The sequence below is a fragment of the Euprymna scolopes genome, chromosome 45 (genome assembly GCF_053919585.1).
Source record: "Euprymna scolopes isolate OS-2025 chromosome 45, ASM5391958v1, whole genome shotgun sequence".
Classification (NCBI taxonomy): domain Eukaryota; kingdom Metazoa; phylum Mollusca; class Cephalopoda; order Sepiida; family Sepiolidae; genus Euprymna; species Euprymna scolopes.
This window is the reverse complement of record NC_136526.1, coordinates 57,341,991-57,363,407: the sequence shown is the minus strand read 5'-3', so window position 1 is coordinate 57,363,407 and position 21,417 is coordinate 57,341,991. Positions and strand designations below refer to the sequence as shown.

Genomic DNA, 21,417 nt, shown 5'->3' with positions numbered 1-21,417 from the left:
TAGATATGGAAACAGAAATTTCCAACATCTGAGGCGATTGCTCATGCAAAAATATTGCCGAACTAGAATACAGCTTTTTTTCTTCTACCTTTGTGAGAAAAATCACTTCTTCTAAATGAGGATTGAGGGACAAATAAAGAAAAGCGAGAGTTACGAGAGCTACCGATAACGCATCCACAATGCATTGTCTACTCTCCATTTACAAAAAAAAAATAGTCTTTATTTTATTTGTTTTTTCCAAGTAGTATTTTTTCGTGCACTTGTGTAGATTAGTGATATTTCAAACCAACACATTTCCAGTGGAAACATTATTACATACTTACTTGTCATGGCGAAATTAGTATAGCTTCCAAAAATTGCAAAAAGTGATAAAGTAGAAAAATAATTGCAAGTAAAAATAGAATTCATCAAATTATCGAGTTTTATTGTATGTTTTAATGTAGAAGGACAATTTTAATGCAGAAGGTCAATTCAGTATAAGAAACTAAGTTATCTCCCTTGACTTATATTGCCTTAAATTAAGAGTTGACCATTTTTAAACCAACATATTGCTGCACGTAATTGTGGATGTTGTTTTTTGTTTTGCTTTTTTTTCTTCTTTTTTTTTTTTTTTTTTTTTTTGCTAAAAATAAAACTAGTACATCGTCTAAGGAATCATTTTTCTTAATTTTTGGAATGTTTACTAATTTCGACCTGACATGTAAATACATAAAATCTTTTAACCTGAAATGCATTTGTGTAAAAAAAATAACTAATCTATTTTTAAACAATATGTTATAATAAAAAATATTTGCTTTTAACCTGAAATACTTACAATACTTTAAAAAAAAAATAGGTTACATAAAAATGTTGGCACTTGTGAACTACTGCAAAGGGATCACTTTTTGATTTTCAGTTGGGACATTTAGAGAGTGCACAACCAGGGGCAGACAACTTTCATTCATTAAATTATAATCGAAAATATTTGTTCCGAGTAGTGTCCCCTGTGTGTGCACTCTTCATCATCTACTTTATAACATATATAAGAAAAATGCTATTTTACCTAATTTACCGTAAAAATTACTTTTAACTATAAATAACTTTCTGTTTGATGAATTGTCATAATTTTTTGATATATTACTATTTTCGACATGACAAAAGCGTAATATTGTTTTTGATTAAAACAATGTAAAAAAAAAATGGGTTCGTATTACTGTACACATAGATTCGAAAAAGTTGTCAAAAAACAAATATATAACAAATAAATGTTATCAAAGGCAAGATAAGTTACTTTTCTGCCAAACTGGATATATTTTTCGTGTTTTTATTCAATTTAACATGTTTATTCAGCTCGAAAAACATACATTGTTTATCGATGTATTTGAAAATTCAAAATGGCGCCCGACTTTCTCTTGAACACGGTAAGTTCGGGAAAAGGTGTTATAAATAATAAACTAGATAAAATACTATTAAAAAAACACGCAATATATGTCAACCTATGTCACGTTAATATATATTAAGCGAGTTTCTAACAGTAGTTTGTTTAGTTTTATATTTATAGCACCTTTTCCCAAACTTTCCGTGTTAAAGAGAGAGTCGGGCGCCATTTTGAATTTTCCAATATATCGGTAAACCCCAAAAAGTAAATATATCTGTCGACTCTATCTTAACAAGCATCATTTATTTAAATATTTAGCACTTGTACAATACTGCGAAGGGAACTTTTTTGGTTTTCAGTTTTGAGATTTGGAGAGTGCACTTCAGGGGCAGATAACTTTTATTCATTTATTACAAACAATAAAGTTTGGACTTTGTTATTAAAATTGAAAATTTTGAAGAAATAACAGTTTCATCAAAATTCACATTTCAATAATGCATGTTCAAAAATATTTAGAAATGTTAAAAGTCATACATTTTGACAACAATAAATTTCAAACAATAAATTTTAATGATTATTTTTTATTAGTTACGAACGAAATTTCTTTTTTAGAATTTTGATTTTGTTATGAAAAAATTTCTATTTTGTGTATTCTGATTTTTTTAAACTTATTTTAATTCATAAAATTTGTAACAAATCTTTCTAAAAAAAAATTGTAACAAATCTTTCCAAAAAAAAAAATTGTAACAAATCTTTCCCCCCCAAAAAATTGTAACAAATCTTTCCAAAAAAAAAAAATTGTAACAAATCTTTCTAAAAAAAATGTAACAAATCTTTCTAAAAAAAAATTGTAACAAATCTTTCAAAAAAAAAATTGTAAAAAATCTTTCCAAAAAAAAATTGTAACAAATCTTTCCAAAAAAAAAAAATTGTAACAAATCTTTCCAAAAAAATATTGTAACAAATCTTTCTAAAAAGAAAATTGTAACAAATCTTTTAAAAAAAAAAAAAAAAATTTTTTTCAAATCTTTCAAAAAAAAAAATTTTAACAAATCTTTCAAAAAAAAAAAAAAAAAATTTGTAACAAATCTTTCTAAAAAAAAATAAAATCTGTAACAAATCTTCCCCACTCCCAAAAAAGATTTGTAACAAATCTTTCCAAAAAAGAAAAAAAAATTGTAACAAATCTTTCTAAAAAAAAAAATTGTAACAAATCTTTCTTAAAAAAAAAATTGTAACAAATCTTTCCAAAAAAAAAAAAAATTTTTTAAATCTTTCAAAAAAAAAAATTTGTAACAAATCTTTCTTAAAAAAAAATTGTAACAAATCTTTCTAAAAAAAAAAAAATTTGTAACAAATCTTTCTTAAAAAAAAATTGTAACAAATCTTTCCAAAAAAAAAAAAATTTTTTAAATCTTTCAAAAAAAAAAATTTGTAACAAATCTTTCAAAAAAAAAAAAAATTGTAACAAATCTTTCTAAAAAAAAATTTTTTAATTTGTAACAAATCTTCCCCCCCCCAAAAAAAAATTGTAACAAATCTTTCCAAAAAAAAAAAAATTGTAACAAATCTTTCTAAAAAAAAAAAAAAAAAGAATGGTGACATTGGTTGAGAGTTTTTGATTCGGTCCTGACCTGAGCTTTAACCTCTATCACATCGACGAAATGTCGCCTCCCTCTGCCCGTTTTACAAGTATTTTAATGGTGGATGCTCTGACAAACTACAAGCCCTTGTACCCCCTCAATGTAAAAACACCTGACAAACCTCACAAGCAGCAAAATCCCACCCCTACACAGTAGAAATCCCTAGATGTAAGAAAGCCTTCTACTCCAATAGTTTCTTCCCCAGAACTGCTGGACTTTCGAATTCTCTTCTGGGTTCTTGCTTCTCCAACTGTACTGACATACAGAAATTGAAATGTAATGTGAACAGACTTCTTGCTGCTCAACTACCTAAAGAGTATCCCTGCAACTTATGTCCCTGATAGTAGCCCCCCTACACCAAAATGGCACTGTGCCTTGTTTGGGGTGAAAATGTAATTAAAAAAAAAAGAACTTTGTTTCTGTTGTGCAATCTGCTTATGTCTCCCAACCGAAAACCAAATAAAATGGTTCCTTTGCAATAGTGCACAAGTGCCAAATATTCTGTACTTTAACTTGTTTTTTTCCAAGTAAAATTAAATGAGATTTATATTTTTCTATGTGAGAAAATAGAAATATTTTTCTATTATAACCCTTTTTTTTATTATCAAATTGCAGATGTGGACCAACTAAACACTCACTTTTCAAAAGTTGATTTTTTAGAGATAATTGAGTTTGTTTTGTACGAATGCCACATTTAAAATTGTCCCCGATAAGTATTTTTTTTTGATAGTATTATGACCTTTATTATCCAATGTAGTCTCTAATGGGTTTCAATGGTCGCCATTTTGGTTTTCATTTAAGACACGCAAAAAATAATATGCACCCAACAAAAGAAATAAATAAAAAAATTGCTGAGTTTAATGAAAAGGAAGCCGGTTAGTTTATGGTTAGGTTAAGGAAAAGATGCGCTTCTACACTATTAAGACGAAATTTCGGAAATCATAAAACTGAATTTCACATGAAAACAATGGTATCTATGTATTCCTCAAAATAAAAAAAAATAGAATTTGATGAAAACGATCGCAAGACACAGGAGAGTTCAAAAGGGAAATAATTTTCCGTTTCAATTTAAACAAGATGGCAGCAAATTTTCACCCCCCCCCAACACGATTATTGTTGTTTTTTTAATAATTCCGTAATTCGACTGCATAATTTCGAAGCTAACATCAGTTGTTGTTTTTCTTTTAAATCTGAAAATTCCATTTATCGACTACAAACTTTCGTCTCAATAGTGTAGAAGCGCCGGAAAAGAAGTAGGTTAAAGTTTTGGTTATGTTAACGTAAAGGAATCAGATTAGGGTTAGAGGTCGGGATAATAAAAAGGAATATAAAGAATTAAATCGAAAACTACGAAACGAAAATAAAATCATTAAATGTTCGGCAAAACTGATCGTTTTCATTTCGTTTTCTATCGTCTGCAGTCTGCACTAAAAAACAAAATGGCGACCATTAATATAATAAAAACTATTTGTCGGTGACAATTTTAAATGTTATAGTCGTTGAAAACATACCAGAATATCCTAAAAATTCAACTTTTTAAGTTTTTAGTTGATAATATCGCCAATTTGACCTTTTATCCTCTCCCTTTTTTCTGTCTTAAGGGCTAGTAAGATTAGACATTAAAAAAAAAAAAGTCTGTGAGATAGTTTTGGAGGTCACAATCTATACCGGTTGTCCAACCTGAAAATAAGAAAATGCCTTTTGGAATAAACATCTCCAACCTCCCTATGTTAAGAACGGCTTTCGGAATAAACACGCTTTGCAGGTCGGACAGTGCACATTGACCATTATTTTTTATTTATTTTTTTTTCATTAATGTTCCTTTTACTCTGAAGATCAACTTTTGAAAGATGAGTGTTTAGTTTGTCGCACCGACAATTTGACCATAATATATTTTTATTAAAAGTAGAATTAAAAAACAAAAACAAAACATTTCATAGTATGTGTGTGTTTTTGTTAAAAAAAAAAAAACATTAAAAAAAACAAAAAAAACAAAAAAAAAACCCGATTTTGCTTATTGTAAAACTGAGAAACATAAGATAAATTTTTATTTTTGTTCCTTTGCTCTCGTGGGGAGGCAAACATTAATCAGAGGGAACTTCTCCAGGGCATTCACCGTAATGTAGAATGGTCAGCAGAAACCGGAAGCTAAAAAACACGCGAAACTTGGAGATAACCAACTATTTAGATAAATAAAATAATTATTATTATATTTGTAATTATTAAAGAGACACGAAATTTTATGAAACTATTCTCTTGTATGTTTTTCGTTTTTTATTTAACGTTTCTGCGAAGTTCCACTTCCGGTGACCATTTTGAATTTTTAACTGAACGTTATAGGATTTCTATTCACAAATCGTCATTTTCGTCTCTGAACTTAATTCTAAAATGTGAGTATTACTTGAGTTTATTTTGCGTCTTATTGCATTCAATTTGATCTCTTCTTTTACATAAATTATAACACCATCCGAATATGGCTTTCGCCGATTTAGCAGAGGAGCCAACAAACGAAAAAGAAGGGTAAAAAAGAAACAAAAAACAAATACACAATAAATATATGTTACCAAAGGAAAGGTGTTACTCTTCTACCTTCCTGGATATGTTTTGTGTGCTGTAACGTTTTTATACAGTTCAAAAAAGAACTAGTGTCGAATTTGTAAGTTAAACCGACAATAAAATAACCAACTCTGAACATGCTGTGTTCAGAGAGTCAATAATGTCTCACAAGTTTAAAAAATAAACAAAATATTGCTTGAAATCTACCCAATAAGTATCGCCGTGGATTAAATGCTCTTTTTTTTCTTAATTAAAGTTGGCATAACTCCCATTTTTTTAAATAGTTTTTTTCAGCGCTTATACACTATTGGTACAAAATATCGGAAATCGTATCACTGAATTTCGTATGAAAACAATGGTATCTACGTATTCCTTGTATTTTTAAGATGATTATGTAAAAAAATTACGAAAATCGGTAAGGTAGGAAATTATTTATTAAAGAAAATAAAAAAAAAATAGAAATTTATGAAAACGATCATAAGACACTGGAGAGTTCAAAAGGGAGGTAATTTTCCGTTTTGGTTTAAAACAAAATGGCCAAAAATTTTCATCTGCTTACACGATTAAAGTTATCTGGGTTTGTATTACTGTACACATAGATTCGATGTGTTTTTATTCAATGTAACATATTTAATCAGCTCGAAAAACATACAGTGTTTACCGATGTATTCGAAAATTCAAGATGGCGTCTGATTCTCTCTTTAACACCGTAAGTGTGGGAAAAGATTTTATAAATAAAAAAACGGATAAAATACTGTTAAAAACTCGCTCAATATATGTTACCGTGACATAGGTTGACATATATTCGGCGGGTTTTTAATAGTATTTTGTATGGTTTTTTATTTCTCACATCTTTTCCCAGACTTACGGTGTTAAAGAGAGAATCAGACGCCATCTTGAATTTTCAAATACATCGGTAAACACTGCATGTTTTTTCGAGCTGAATAAACATGTTACATTGAATAAAAACACAAAAAATATATCCAGTTAGGTAGAAAAGTAACTTATCTTGCCTTTGATAACATTTGTTATATATTTGTTTTTTGACAACTTTTTCGAATCTATGTGTACAGTAATACAAACCCATTGTAGGGTTTCGGGTATGCTGAGAACGAATATCCCATTTATTTTTTGCGCAAACAAGTAGTTATCCATATTTGCAGTATCCAACGTAATCACTATTGTTTTTGCTGGTGGCCATCTTGTTCCTCATTTAGGAAAAAACACCAAAAGGGCCAAAACATGGCTCTCCCCAAAAAAACATTTTTCGGCTGAAATGACCTCCCCCTCACCCTTCCAGATATTTTTCTGCTTCCTGATATAAAAACGGACAATCTTTTTTTTCACTTTCATAATTACATTAATTTTTTCACTTTCTTAATTATATTCATTTTTTTCATTTTCTTACTAAAATGTGCACACACATGTAGTTGCTTGACATTCCACAAGGTGTATGAATACATAGCGGACATTTTAAATGACAAGAAATATTTTTCATAAAATAAAGTTTTCACCTCATTTAATAGTAAAAATATTGCTATCAGTAAGTTTTCACAAGCAGTTTACATATAACATGATCAGCCTGTCACTGGCGTGTGGCCGGCGTCATGTGTTACACTAAATGTCTTAGAAACGGTCTCGTGAAGATGGGCCAGTTATTAGGGTCTGTATATCAAGAAGAAAAGCATACCTAAGATGTTGGATGTGGGTGTGTGGCTTCCCCATTCTCTCAAGATGACCTCGTCACCCTGGTGGCATTCTGGTTGGAATCTTCATCCTCTGGACCGCTTCATTGTTTAATGGGGACATTTATGGCAGACAAAAAAAAAACACATGACACGACACAATCGCCATATATGAGAAATACTATAAACTATTTATTCTACGAATGTATACAATATATATTACAAAAACAATTTACACTTATATATCCTACAATTATTAAACCAACTATGCTTAACTTGTGTTGAGAGGGAGGGGGTGCCCCTTCTTGTTTATGGAGAGACAGAAATACGTGTGCTTACCCCATTACGGTTAATTAAACTGCAGCAGCACCTGTTAAACTACACAAGTTCTATAATTGAATATCCCCTCCTCCCCCCAAAAAAGAATGAAAAACATAAAATATGCTTTTGTAAATTGCTCGTGAATGTTACACGAATGACCCGGTCTAAGCCGGGTTGACATGCTAATATATATATGTGTATAGGTGTATATACATATATGTATGTTCATGAATTAAAATGTGGCACACGTCTGCGGATGAAATGTCAGAAATTCACAAGCTAAACGGGAATTGTTTCAATATTTCTCACAAATATAAACAAACCTTGTTATTGTTATGAAAAATGTAACAGAAAGGAATCTGGTTACGTGGATGTTTTGAAAAGATTGACAGGAAAAAGTGACAGAAGGAAAAAGATTGCAGTTGGAGATTTGATTGTCAACCGAGTGGATGCAACGATAATTCTCTCTGTCGCTCCCCACTCTCTCTGTCTATCTATCTACGATAAGCAAGAACAACAGGAGAAATAAAAAACGGACTGTTGCTTACACCAATAGTTGTTGTGTTTTGAACTCTTAAAAAGGGTTTATAATATAACATGAAAACTTAATTTTTTTAGATCAATTAAAAGGGGTTAATCCCATGCAAACCGTAAATTTGCGACGAATTTAATAATCAGATTTTGACCAGCAACATCGAATATCCCTAAAAAACACAAATTAGTGGTCAGTGTTCTGTTGTAGCAAAAGGTGATATTTACTTTTTAATTTATTTTAATAAATATTATTTTAAATACTGTTTTCAAATATGTGGGCTTTACGTTCTTTCTTTTTGCTCAAGATTTCTTGGAATTTACCCCTTCCTCCCTCCAATAAACCTTACTTTTTTTTTTTTTGCACCAACGTCGGTGGTGGGGAGGAGGGATTCCAGTTACACATGGCATATTTAGCCTTTTTTGGCGGTTTTTGTTTTTCATTATTGGAAAACAAGATGGCCGCCATTAAAAATGATAGGGAGTATGTTGGATACTGAATGTCTTCAAATATGGATAACTGTGTTTGCACAAAAAATAAATGCAATATTCGTTTTCAGCATACCCGAAAACCATTAAAAGTCGACAAGTTAAAGGTGAATGCTAAGAGCTCAGTAAACTAAAAATTTACCAATAATTCAGTTAATATTAAGGTAATTTTGTGAGAAAAATAAGTTAAACTCACTTGACTTGAGGAGGTTGGAGATCTGAGGAGGGTTGGGTTCGTTTTAGACTAAGCAAACCTGGTGACGTTTGATTCTTGCTTAGATCTGCTGCTGCTGCTTCTGATGGAAATGATTGCTGATGAATAACTGTTACTGGTTATTAAAGGATTGCTTGCATTGGGGCAGCATGTTCAGATGACAGATACTTCGTGCAATTTTACCTAATTTTCCAGAAAAATTACTTTTAACTAGAAATAGCTTTCTACTCGATTTTTTTTTTGTTGTAATTCTTGGATATATTATAATTTTCAACATGGCAATTCAGTAAGTATTATTGTTTTTGCTTAAAGGGGCATATTTAATCAATCTGTCGCCTTTCTTTGTACTGTGAGAAAAATAAGTTAAACTCACTTGAATTGAGGAGGTTGGAGATCGGAGGAGGGTCGGGTTTGATTTGGACTGAGTAAACCTGGTGATGTTTGATTCTTGCTTATATCCACAACTACTGCTTCTAATGGAAGTAATTGCTTATGTATGACTGTTACTGGCTATTTAAAGGATTGCTTCTATTGAGGCAGCATGTTCAGATGATGGATACTTCAAGTGAACATTATTTTGTAACCAATAACAAGAATACAGATGCACAGGTTTTGTTTTATAGCCTCGTGTTCCTTGACTCCTAATCAGAACTGGGGGTCACGATCATGCAAAATTTCGCAACCGTTATACCAGGTCCAACTTTAATATATCTACTTTCTTTTGTGTTGGAGAATTTTCGATAATTTTGACTGCATAATTTGAAAGCTACCCTTGTGCCTTATCAGAATTGACAAAAAATTATTTGAAACCATTGTTTTTTTTTTCATCTGAAAACTCCATTTATCTATTACAAAATCTCATCCCAATTCTGCAGAAGTCCCATATTTTCAAGTTAAATTCAGGGTTTACAGTAGGTGCAAAATGAATGCCAATTCTCCAAATGAATAAACATTTACTTTACTTAAAAATTCACCAAAAATCAGGAAATTAACCAATTTAAATGAAATTTTCAGTATTTATCAAATAATGATTACGGAATATAATGAACCCATTATTGTTTTTTTTAGTGGAAACGTATCTTGTTTAAATAAAAAAACACCTTTACTAAAGTTATGGTTTTCAGTAGTAAAAAGAAAAAAAAATGGAGGAATTTATTTTTGCTTTTTTTATGAAAAGCATCGCAAATTTAACAATTAAAAAGAAAGATTAATTTTTTCAGAAACGTGATGAAAAAAGCCCCTAAAGTCTATATTAATGAATTTGATAAAGAAAAATAAATTTCTTGAACTAATGATATTATCATTGAATTAAAAATTGTTTATTTAATATTTTCACACAAAAAATTATGATTGCAAAAGATATTTCCTGTTTTTTAAGATTACATTTTTAGCTTAATTTTTTTTATATGTAAGATTCTAATATTTTCCTTGCTTGAATCAATATATAGTCTTCAGTGTAACATAATTTTTATATGATCTTGAAAAATAAAAGAGAATGAAATTTTTTTAAAGCAGGCACATAGAAAAATAATTGACAAAACCGAACGAGAATCACCCCCTCCTCCTATATATTAGTGTCCAATCAATAATAATCCACTGAAAAGATTGCAAAAAAACGAAAGCTGTTCTTAACATAGGGAGCTGGAGGTGATTATTTCAAGAGCTGTTCTTAGTGCGGGGAGAGGTGATTCTTTTCAGGTCCACCAATAATTAAATTAATAAATGGTAAAAATTATACAAGCGTTCATGATAAGAATGTATGGATGCATTGAAGGGGGAAAAATAGAAAACCAGTCGGTTTTGCGCTCCCTACCTCCCTCTAACTACCTGACATAATTTTCAGGCCTTTTGACTTTCTGATATTTTGGGTTTCGGTGGAATCCATGCTTAGACGACTTTGTTTTGTTTGTGCAAAGCCAGAATCTCTTGCTTTTGGAGTCTAATAAGCTATTTTTAGTACAAACAAGGTGTTTTTATTTTATTTAATTAAATATCTTAAGACTTTACTAATTATCTTTGAAATAGACCCAGAAAACTAATATTCATCTTTTAAGGGATTTTTACAATGAATTTATTTAACTTTAAAATTTAGCGAAATTTGTCAGTTTTCAAATATCGTTGTGAAAACATTTTTCATTATAATTTTTTTTTTCATATGTGTACAAATAGTTTTTCCTTTTGAAAATTAACTTTAGGCTTTACTCTTTCAAATCCAAATAAAAAAGTAATCGGAAGCTTACAAAAAAATTGTGATAAACCGGCTTTCAAAACTAAGTCCCCTATCAGATTTCCACCATTATTACCTGTACCTAGTTTACAGTATCTTTTTTTTATTTAATTGTTAGGTGAAAGTACAAAATTGTCCCAAACCACTTTCTCTCCCTAGGATAAAAATGGATTATTAAATAATAACCTTATTAGATAGGTTGACAACTACTTTACTTCAGTTGAAAAAACAGTCCGTCGCAAAGTTGATTTAAAAAAAATAAAACCCTGAAAAGGGAAATATACAGGGTGTCCCAGAAGTTGTGCACTGTAAATTTTTATTAAAATACATATGAATACAAATTTTATTCACCATAATGATAATAGATGCTCAAATAGTTCACCCTCTGCATTGATACATGCATCTGTTTTCTTTATAAAACTGTCTTTTACTCTGTTGAAAGTTTCAGTTTTGACATTCAGTTATTATTGCATCTTTCAAATTATCAGGAATGCATGGATGATTCTAGTAAACAACAGATTTAAGATGTCCCCAAAGGAAATAGTCAAGAGGTGATAGATCTGGTGATCGAGGTGGCCACACCACTGGACCTCTTCACCCAATCCATCTTCTGGGAAAAGTTTAATTCAGGTAGTAACACACCCAAATAGCGAAGTGCGGTGGAGCTCTAGCAAGCTGCAAACAGAAGTTTTGCCGTCGAAGTACACAAACATTTTCAAGGTAGTCAAACAAGAAGGTCTGTAAAAACTTTAAATTTCTCCGGTGACATTGCTAGTATTAAAAAATACGGCTCCAGAAGGTATCTCACTGCTGATGCAATTCTCTATCTATATAAAAGCCAAGTACGTCCAAGGATGGAATACTGCTGCCACATCTGAGCAGTAAAAACAGCTTATCTTGCCTTGATAGAGTACAAAATAGGCTTAGTGAGTGATGCCCTTTTCTCTTTTTTTTTTTTTTTACACAGTGATCACCACTTATCAAGACCCGGAAGCCACTCAGGGATAAGGGTTATTGCAAGTACATTACGTTAGTGTGGAGATTTGATAAATCAAAACATAGATTCCATGAACAAAGCTTCTTTCTTAGAACTGCACGCCTGTGGAACTCTCTTCCGTTTGCCTGTTTCCCACCTGACTACAACCTGGATGTCTTCAAGTCCAATATAAATAAATTCCTGATGAACCGCCCTCTTAAGTAAGACATTTTATCAAATATCCAATACTAACGATTACTATGATACTATCCCATTGATTACTGTGCACACAATAACCCTCATCCCCGAGTGGCTTCTGGGCCTTGATAAGCGGTTGGTCTGATGATGTCCCTCCTCATTCCAGTTAGGATTTACTTCTGACAAATAGCGCATATTGTGTTGGTTTACTTGCCCATTTAAATGAAAAATCGCTTCATCACTGAATAATACGAGGATTAGTTATATTGTTTTTATTCATCGGACTACTGTTCTCATCTTGAGTGTGATTTTCACAACGTTTCGGTTGATGTAACCTCCGACCTTCTTCAGGTGTATCTTGTCGAACTCGGGAATGTTTCTGTCGAACTCGGGAATTTGGACGGAATTTTGAGCGGAACCCTTTATTGACTTCACGCAAGGACCCGTGGCGCAGTGGTTAGAGTACTGGGAAAAATCAATTGTAAAAATGATATTCTCCTGAAGGTTGAAGGTTCAATCCTCAGTGTGGGCGACCGAAATATACATTTGCGAATCACTTAGGACCTCTATCCAGTCATGACTGACGGAACAAGAACACACTACCCCCGTGAAGTAAATAAAGGGTTCTGCTCAAAATTCCGTCAAAATCCCCGAGTTCAACAAGATACGCCTGAAGAAGATCGAAGGGTACATCAACTGAAGCGTTGTGAAAATCACACTGAAGATGAGAACAGTAGTCCGATGAATAATAATACATATCACTGAATAATATTGAAGAATCTGAATGATTAATATTCATTCACAGAACTCTAATCGCCTATCCTGTCATCACCATGAAGAGCTTGCACAAGATGCACTTTGTATGGATGAAGTTTATGTCTTAAGAATATGATGTACTGATGATTTGCTAATTGTAAGCTCCTGGTTTATTTTCCTTACTGATTTCACGGTTCATCAGTTGCACTCATTCGTTGACCATGCCTCTCATGGTCAACTACTGAGCTAGTTTCTTGGAAATATTTGATCAAATGGCAGACAATGGTAGGCTCAATGGTTTTTCTCGCTTGGGATGAGTGCGGTTGAATTCTTCACCTACATAGCTGTAGCTTCATCACTTCCAAACATAAAAACCAATTTAACTCTTTCTTGTATTGTTTATTTCTGGCCCATGTCCAATAAAATCTGAAAAAAAAAACATATATAAATATATATGTATATATATTTATATATATATTAGCATTACAAGCGTATGCTGTATTTTTGTGGATATCACATACCTAATGTGCTTCAACAAATCGTATTTTTTTAGTTAATCAATTTTTAAAAGAATTATATTGATGAAAAGAGAATAAAATAAGCATTCGAATGATGTTAATTTATTTTTCGTTCAATGTTTTTATGCTCCAAGTTAAAAATGAAAAAAAAAAAAACGGTAAAAAAATGGCGATAAAAAAAAGGGAAACAGTTTTTTCAATGTTTTCATTTTATACGTTACGCTTGGATACATATGCACGAGGTTAAATTTGATTGGATATGGCTGAAATTTTACAGGCTATATAAGTATAGAAGTCCATCTCTACTGGTCTTTGATTTGTTTTACAACCACAGGAAGCTAAGTTACAACCGAGCAAAGTTGACAATGAATATTTCAAAATTGATAAGATAAATCTGTATATATCATCTATTTTCATATAGCTAATAGTTTCAGAATTATTTTCATGTATAATATGTAAATATTTGATAATTATTAATTGCGCAGAAATTTCTTTAGAATACTTTTATAGAAATTCAAATCCACTTAAAGAGAAATGGCTTGCTTTTTGCTAACCATTGCTGTCAGCATATTAACGAATTTGTATTCTCTTAAAAATAGAAAACTGTTTTCTCTGCTTTCAAAACGAAAGCAGAAAAATTTTTTTTTATTCTGAGTTTGTCAATTTAAAAAAGATATCAAGTTTTTCAAATTTGATTTCCAAACAATTATACTATTTTGTTGTTTTTAACGCTTTTAGTACACATGTACTAAAAGCGTTAAAAAAACAACAAAATGTACTAAGTCCATGCGTTTGCTTTTTAGTGGTAAAAAAACAAAAATATTACAAATAAAAGGTACTTGTGCACTTATGCTACCATGCTGAAATAATAACATTATTGAGAAAACCATTATTAACATGGGGAAGTTAGGGTGTTTTGTTAACTATTCTGTACTTTCACCTAACAGTTAAATAAAATATATCGTGAAACTTAACTCATTGTCAAGATAATTTTCGAATCTCTAAAACAAACCCATTTTTTTTAACTGAAGATATCTAAATAATAATAATAATTAGGTAGTTTGATAAATAATTTCATTGTGATGCATTTTGTAAATTTTTACCTTGTTTCCACCTTAACATTTTTCTTTAAAATTACTATCTTTTAAGAGTTTGCAATATGCTGAAAATGAATACTGCATTTAAATTTTCTGCAAATAAGTAGCTTTCCGGATATTAAGCAATGTCATTTCTTATGTTATTGCTGGTGGCCATCTTGGTACATGCGCTTGCGCATAGTTTCTCGGGATTATGTTTGTGTGCTCGTGCATACCAAGATGGCTACAAATGGTAACATAAGAAATGACATTGCTTAATATCCGGAAAACTACTTATTTGCAGAAAATTTAAATGCGATATTCGTTTTCAGCATACCCTAAAACATATAAAAGTAATCATTTTAAATGTTACGGTGTAAACAAGGTAAAAAATGATGCTGTTTTATTTCTTTGTTTACAGAGTTGAATTTTCAGTAAAACAATAGAATAGAAATTACAAAAATTATCATCAACTGGTGAATATATAGTTGTTGCTTATCAGGATTCCTGGTATCCTGGTACTGTGAAAGTTACATCGAGGATTCATGTAGAGTACGATTTATGTTTGCATCTCACAAAATAGAGGTATATTTTGGGACAGATAGAGAGGATTTACAAAATTGCAAATTGGACTGGTCCTAAAATGCATAAGTTCTGGTCGATTATGGGAATTTCCATTCTTTTACAGAAATCCAAAATCTATATGAAAAATTTTCTTTGATTTATTTCTGAGATTAATTCATATCTACTCAATTTGATTTTTCTTTGAAGGGAGTAGTAAATACCGATTTATTTCTGAGATTAATTCATTAATTATCTATTCAATTTTTTTTCTGTGCAGCCATGAATGCTCTCCTTTGGTGAGGAGGCAGGAAAATGCCTATTCTCAATGAAGCTATATTTTAATACCACTATATGATACCATGCACCAGTTTTAAAAAAATTGAAATTTGTACATCTGAATTTATAATTCATGGCTTATAGTAAAGAGATAAATCAAATTTTACTGCATAATCAGAAAGAGCACACAATTTTACATAAGACTACCAAGTTTCATGAGAATAGCTTGAAAAATAAATGGTGGTGAAATTACCAAATTTCTTGAAATGTTGAGGTCCGTAATTTAGCCCACTTTTTCTAAAGAAAAATGTCCACAGAAAAGCCTAAATTTTGGCACATAAAATTCTCATAACTTTTTAACTACTGATGGTATTTGCATAATTCAAACGGTTTTTAGCATCTTTTACATAGCTCTTTCTAGGAAAGTTGATAAAATAACAAGTATCTAAAAAGAAAAAATCAACTTGTAATGCTACACATGGTGTGCGACTTCTTGGACACCCTGTATATATATTTTTAATGTTTTATTTATAGAATTATTATAGAATATATTATATAGTATTATTATAGAAAGTTCAGAGGACATCTCATCTAAACTTTCTGTAAATAAATAATATTTTTCCTTATAATAGAGCATTCTGCTAGAATCATTTTTTCCAAAAAATATAACTAATTATATATATGTGTGTGTGTATTGCAGCTTGTTTTAATTTTTATTATTTTATTCAAAATACGTTCACCTAATAATTAAAAAAAAAAGATATGGTAAAACTTGAATTTCACTTGAAAATACTATTATTTAATTTCATTTTTGAGTTCTGGTTCCGTGGTTTCGCTTTTTATATCAACTTCCACCTCTTGAGACAAACTCTTTTTTTTTTTCATGTATGCAAGTAAAGTATTTGTCAAGCCGACCCATTATTTTTTCAGCATGGTATCTTCTCTGCGCTAGTATTTTGTGCATGAAAGTGAGTTTGGGTTTACTTTACTTGGGTTTAATTATCTTCCGTTTTACTGCTTTCCAGCTGACTACAATATGGTTGTCTTCAAGTCTAACATAAACAAGTTTTTGATGAGCCGTTCCATATAAGCTAACAAATTGACTGAATTTCCATTACTAACAATTACTATATTGTACAATTTCTACTGTACACTCTTTAACACTTATCCTTGAGTGGCCTCTTGGCCGTGATCAGTGGTGATGTCTATGTAAAAAAAAAACTTTAAAATATTTATGCTTTTATGGATTTGCAAGAGACGATTGTTCCAGATATTTCATCTATAATTCCATTGCAAAAAACCCTATTATTTGGAACTTGTAAAGAATCTGGATCATACTGAAATAGTAACATTATTTTGGAACCCAGTCTTAACATGAGAAGAAGGCGTTTGTAAGTATTCTGTACTTACATCTAACAATTTAATAAACAAAAGATACCATGAAATTTTAAATTAACTTGAAAATCCTATCTAAAAAAAGCATAGTTTATATGAGTACAAAAAAAATGTTTTTTTTACTCAATATTGCACATTATTCAATTTAATTCAAATAAATAATAATGGCACATGTCTACTACTAGGATAGAATCACTTTTCTGGTTTTCAGTTGGGACATGAGTAGAGTGCTTAGCAAAATGTAGTTTTCTTAAAACTAATGCATATTTCAATAATCTATGATCATGTTTTATCAAAAACTAGCATAGATATTCGGTGTGTCCTGGGTCGACATGAAGTTCTGTTTGGACACACTTGCTATACTAAGGATATTTAGCAGGTTTTTATTTATTATATGTCAACTCCCATCGCTAACCCCACAACAATTGCAAAGAACAAATAAAAACATGAAAATTTAATCACCCAAAACAAAGATATTTTGGTAGAAGGGATATGAAGAGAAGGAGCTATTCTCTGGATATTGAGCACTTTTTGTTGCTCATACACTGGAGGGGGGGGGAGAAACTAAATAAATCTAAACTTTTCAATTAAAATAGCAGAGAGTGCCCATGCAGCCGAAAAAAAAATGAGTTGCGGTGTCCAGATTTGAACATGAAACGCGAAAGAGGGAGGCAAAAACTTACAGGCAAATGCTTTTTCCCACATGGCCATGACTGCTTATGATGTCATAACGTTGCAAAATAGTTTTAGTTTGATACGTGTGCATGACTTGCAAAAAAAGCGACGTGAAAAAGGACCCCCTTTGAAAAAGTGGTCTAGCTGATCGCCACAGAACAAATCGTATTTTCTAATTTTCAAATGATGTGCATCCGGGGCATTGCCCTTTCAGATGATACCGGTTTTCACCTGGTCGGATGCAGATGACAAAAGTTTTTAGCAGACATACTAACACACACAAAGCTGACTTCCTTTATGTAATAGATTAAAAAAATGTCTATTTATTTGCGAACTGTTATCCTCATCTTCATAGTTGTTGTTTCAGCCAACTACTCCTTGCTGGCCTTCTTCAGGTGATTAACCGCCATGGAATAGTAATACTAAGTCTCGTAACTGTATTGTTAGTAATTACTGCCTTCCATACTGCCTGTTGTTGTTTCGCCAACTAAACCTCTGGCCTACTTTGGTAGAATCGAAACCGCTAACTTCAGACAATGCTCACGTGGAACCATGAAAATTCAACACCTTTATCCATTGCGCCATGAGCCCCAGAGGGAGATCAAGGTTGGATGTTTTGGTTTTCTAAATCCACGTTTTCATTCTTGTTTGGTTTTCCATGGTTGGGTCCATACCGTTGAGGACCCTAAAATGCCAGAAAGCTTTCTACTCTAATAGTTCTTCCCTTGAACAGCCAGACTTTGGAATTCTCTTCCTGCTATCTGCTTCACTAACTGTACTGATATGCAGAAGTTTAAATATAATGTAAACCAACATTTTATCTTTCCTAGGCATGGTCCCAAATAGTAGCCTTTACATCCAAGTGTCGATATACCATAATAGGGATGACCGTGAGTATTCTTAACAATAGACAACAAAACAAAAAAGGTGAAAATTTAAATATCCAACAAATAATCAAAAATGTTGAGTCTGAGAATAATAGTGAATTATTAGTAAATAAGTTTCGAGTTGAAAACAACAGCAAAATTAATAGCAAATAATTTTCGATCTGAGATTAATAGTTATTTGTAAATAGGTTTGGGGTTGAGAACAATAGTAAATTAATAGCGAATGATTTTGGGTTCTAGATTAAATTAGTGGCGAGTTCAAAGTAATAGTCAGTTTATAGCAAAAATATTGAGTCTGAGAATAATAGTGAATTATAAGTAAATAAGTTTCGAGTTGAGAACAACAGAAAACTTAATAGCAAAGTTTTGTGTCCGAGATTATTAGTTATTTATATATAAGTTTGAGGTAGAGAACACCAGTAAATTAATAGCGAATAATTTTCAGTTTTAGATTAAATGAGTGTCGAATAACCAAAACGAGATAAGTCACTTTTTTGCTTACCTAGATATTTTTTTTATGTTTAAACTTATTTTAAAGTGTTTTTTTTACTTGAAAACAACAAAAGTAGTATCAAATCTGTAGACTTAGAACAAAGAAATGACATTTATCATAACAAAGGTTCATACAAGATTTCAGCCAGATCAGCACAGTAGTTTCAAAGAAAACTTTTATAGTAAATGTGGTATTGTGATAACTAATCCCTATTAATACCTAACTGTTCATTCGAACATCCCCGAGTGGCCTCTGGGCCTTGATAAGTAGTGGCTTCGTTGTAAAAAAAAAAATTTGTAGTCTTTTGCTGGAACCAATCCTTATACAAATAATATCAGGCTTTTGAAATCATTAGCACTCAGTTTAGCTCATTTAAAATCGTTGCATTGTTGAATAGTCATCTTTAGTTAAATTCAGGCATTCCCACCTTCTATGAAATAACAATGTTTTCAGGCTGAACAGTTCTATTAAGAGTTTTACAGTTTCAGAAAAAATTAAATCACATGTTTTTCACAGTAAAATATAATCCACAAATTTGTTGTCAATTCCAATTTCCAAGTGAACCTTTTTAGAGCCGGCCCAATCAGCACAATTAATGTTATACCTTCTAAAATACAGAGCAAGTTTAGTTTTCACCTCAAACAAATAAAATTGCCAATAAATTGTGTTTTATGAGAATGCTATGTCACTTTCCATGGCTTTGTTTTTCTTTGTTAAAGCTTATAGTAATAATTCTGTTTTCTCTAGTTGTTCAAGTAGCAATTTTGTCAATCTCTCTTTCATTTTATATTGTTGTTCCAATTGGTATTTCTACAGTTGTGACATAGTTGATTTGAAGTCCTCCATAATTTCTTTTTTATTGACAATTGTTTTTACACATTCAAAACCCTATCAATTTTTCACCTTTTTTTCTTAAAAGAAAAAATAAAAAACCATCGAAGACTTCAGGTCAACTATGGCACAGCATTTTTCACATTTAAGAAAAGGGGAAAATGAATATGGCTTTGAATGTGTAAAAAATAATTTTCAATTTTTCACATTTTGTTTTTCATATGATCAACATGATGTAGATGTCAAACATTAAAAAAATTACACAAAAGATCTCTCTCAATTATAGTTGTTTTCCAGGGCAGCAAAAAAGTTAAAATCAAGTTCTTTTTGTTACGACATTTAATTCTCTTTGAGGGGAAAACACAAGAGAAAAAATAGAAACCGAGAATATTAATTCAATAAAATAAATCAACAAATTTTTCATTTGTATTATTTGGATGCATTGGACTGTTCTAATCTTAGTGTGATTTCACAATGTTTCGGTTGATGTAACCTCCAACCGTCTTCAGGTGTATCTTGTCGAATTTAGGAATGTTTCTGTTGAACTCAGGAATTTGAATGAAATTTTGAGTGGAACTCTTTATTTACTTCATGGGGGTAGTGTGCTCTTGTTCTGTCAGCCATGACTGGATAGAGGTCCTAAGTAATTTGCAATTGTATTTTTTGGTCGTCCACACTGAGGATTGAACCTTCAAACTTCAGGAGAAGGTCACTTTTTACAATTGATTTTTTCCAAGTACTCTAACCACTGCACCATAGGTCCTTATATCAACTGAAATGTTGTGAAAAAACACTCAAGATGAGAACAGTAGTCCGATAAATCCAAATAATACGAATAACCAATCCTCATCTAAAAAATTCAGAAACTTTTATATCTTTTTACCCATTGAATCTTTTTTCTAGAAGTGTAAGCCATGTTTAGTTTCAGAACAGTTTCCAATGGTTCGTTGTTCTAAAGTTTTGAGAGGTGACTGGTTTGCAGTAGACAGTTCCACAGAGCAAAATATTCTTACTGTCTCGAGACAGAAAAAACATGCGAAATTGCTACAGAAAAGGTTTAATATTTATGGAGCAATTCTGGTTTCTGATTGGTTGGTAGCAGAACATGAATTAATTCGATTTGTCAGTTCCTAGCAGCATCGTTTATAAATAGAATCATTCGACTGTGGGATCATACCCCATTACACATCCAAAATATTGCAACATTTTTTTTTTTTTGTCAAACAAAATCTTCTAGAGTTCCTTGCAACTGTCAGAGTTGCTTCCTGGCCCTTAAAAGGTTTAGTCGTCTGGTTCTACGGTACCAACTCTCTGACCTGTTTTTGGAATACTACGATGACTGTATATCCAGTAAAAAAAAAAAAACATATAATTAACAAAATAATCTGAAAAGTGCAAAGTTCAAGCCAAAATAATATAAAAAGGCCACACACACCAAAATTTGTTCCTTTTTTTATTTTTTGGAATAATGAACACTCCCTGGAACGTGCTGTGTACAACATCGTAGCTGTGTATGTTAGCCCTATTTGGTATACCTTTTTAGTATTTTTTTTTCATAAGTCCAACTCACTTTGTTCGAATACTTCATAGCAAAGTCTATGTTGTTGAGGTAGGTTCTTTGAATACTACATTATTAGTTTAAATATATTGTCACCAGGAATGAGGCATACGTAGAAAAGAATACGTTGTACAAGAAAATGAATACAAAAAGATTGTTTGTGTTTTCTGACTGTTAAACAATCTTTAGTC

General features: G+C 31.3%; 1 long non-coding RNA gene across 1 annotated transcript in view; it reads left to right on the top strand.

Moving 5' to 3' along the window:
- The first annotated feature begins 5,313 nt into the window (after nt 1-5,313).
- Nucleotides 5,314-21,417, top strand: part of LOC145269727 (uncharacterized) — a 23,355-nt gene continuing 7,251 nt past the window's right edge. Inside the window, exon 1 of the long non-coding RNA XR_013865209.1 lies at nt 5,314-5,390. This is a non-coding gene — a long non-coding RNA (uncharacterized LOC145269727). The remainder of the gene's footprint in view (nt 5,391-21,417) is intronic.